Source organism: Mandrillus leucophaeus, unplaced genomic scaffold, assembly GCF_000951045.1.
Source record: "Mandrillus leucophaeus isolate KB7577 unplaced genomic scaffold, Mleu.le_1.0 Scaffold3, whole genome shotgun sequence".
Lineage (NCBI taxonomy): Eukaryota > Metazoa > Chordata > Mammalia > Primates > Cercopithecidae > Mandrillus > Mandrillus leucophaeus.
The window spans coordinates 369,221-371,255 of record NW_012103142.1 but is presented as its reverse complement, the minus strand read 5'-3'; positions in this window follow the sequence as shown (position 1 = coordinate 371,255).

The window sequence follows — 2,035 nt, the reverse complement described above, 5'->3', positions numbered from 1 at the left end:
TGTCTTTCACGTCCCTTCAGCAGGTCAACCTGGGAATGTTTCGGGTGTGTTCTCATGGTGATCACAGAGAAGCAAGAGAAGAAGCAGAAACACAGGGAGTTTTTCTTTTTCTTTTTTTGAGACAGTTTCGCTCTTGTTGCCCAGGCTGGAGTACAGTGGCACGATCTCGGTTCACCGCGACCTCCACCTTCCGGGTTCAAACGAATCTTTTGCCTCAGCCTCCCGAGTTGCTGGGATTACAGGCAGGCGCCACCATGCCTGGCTAATTTTTTTGTATTTTTAGTAGAGACGGGGTTTCTCCATGTTGGTCAGGCTGGTCTCCAACTCCCGACCTCAGGTGATCCGCCCACCTCGGCCTCCCAAAGTGCTGAGATTACAGACATGAACTACTGCGCCCGGCCAGTTTTTCAAACCTCTACATGTGTCAGGTCAGCCGACATCATAATGACTAAAGCAAGTCACATGGCCAAGCTCAGATTCTTCAAGAGGGCAGGGAAATAGGCTCTGCTTCTATTTTGAAAGAAATTGCAAATTCACTGGGCAAAGAGTGTGTGGAGACAGGGAGGGGTGAAGACTTGGAGTCACCGATGCAATCAATGTACCACAGTCTGCCTCTGGCCACAGGTTTTTTTGTTTTTGTTTTTGTTTTGTTTTCCGAGACAGAGTCTCACTCTGTTGCCCAGGCTGGAGTGCCATGGCAGCATCACAGCTTACTGCAGCCTCGAACTCCTGGGTTCAAGTGATCCTTCCACTTCAGCCGCCTGAGTAGCTGGGACCACAAGTGGGTGCCACCACGCCCAGCTAATTTTTTATTTAAATCTTTTGTAGAGACAAAGTTCTCTATAAAATGTTGCCCAGGCTGGTCTCAAACTCCAGGCCTCAAGCGATCCTCCCGCCTCCATCTTGCAAAGTGCTGGGATTACAGGCATGAGCCACCTCACCTGGGCTCTCTAGACACAATTACTTATGTTTTCTCTATATCCAAAATATGCTCATTCCCTGTTGCAGGACCCCCAAAAGACTCATCCAATCCTGACATTAGGCTGAAAGTCCAGGATCTTGTGATCTATATCAGGTCTAGATGTGGTACTTTTTTTGTTGTTTTTGAGACGGAGCCTTGCTTTATTGCCCAGGCTGGAGTGCAATGGCGCAATCTCAGCTCACTGCAGTCTCCACCTCCCAGGTTCAAGTGATTCTCCTGCCTCAGCCTCCCAAGTAGCTGAGATTACAGGCGCCCACCACCATGCCCGTATTTTTAGTATTTTCACCATGTTGGTCAGGCTGGTCTCGAACTCCTGACCTCAGGTGATCCACCCCGCCTCGGCCTCCCAAATGCTGGGATTACAGGCGTGAGCCACCTTGCCCGGCCGAGGCAGCCTTTGATGGTGGCTGAAATGCTTTCTCAGCTTGTTTCCTCCTGATGGAAAGTAGGCAGCCCAGAGGTCTTTGTACAGTTTGAACAGTCTCAGTCCCTTTGTGTCTAGATTAGCAGTGCGGTTGTGGGTGTAATATCCTTAAAAACTTTGGAGTTTTAATTATATCTGTATGATTAGAGTCTACCTTATGCATCAAGAACCACACCCCACATTTTCTCGAGATATGTTTCTTTGTTGACTTAGTCTCCACTAACTGGCTATCAACTAATTGTGTGAGGGTGCTATGGGAGTCATGCCTTTAAAATTCACAGAAGTCCTTTTGTCAATCAGAGGGTCTACTAGGCGTTGTCCTGATTTTCCCAGAGGATTTAACAGTCCTCAGCCGTGCCCTAGAACACATTTCTTACTCTGATAATCTTTGACTGGGCTAAGAGGCTAGAAATGAAAAATAAATTTTCTCTTGAGACGGAGTCTTGCTCTGTCACCCAGGCTGAAGTACACTGGCAAGATCTCAGCTCACTGTAACCTCCACTTCCCAGGTTCAAGTGATTATCCTACCTCAACCTTCTGAGTAGCTGGGACTACAGGCACGTGCCACCACACCCAGCTGATTTTTGTATTTTTAATAGAGACAGGGTTTCATCATGTTGGCCAGGCTG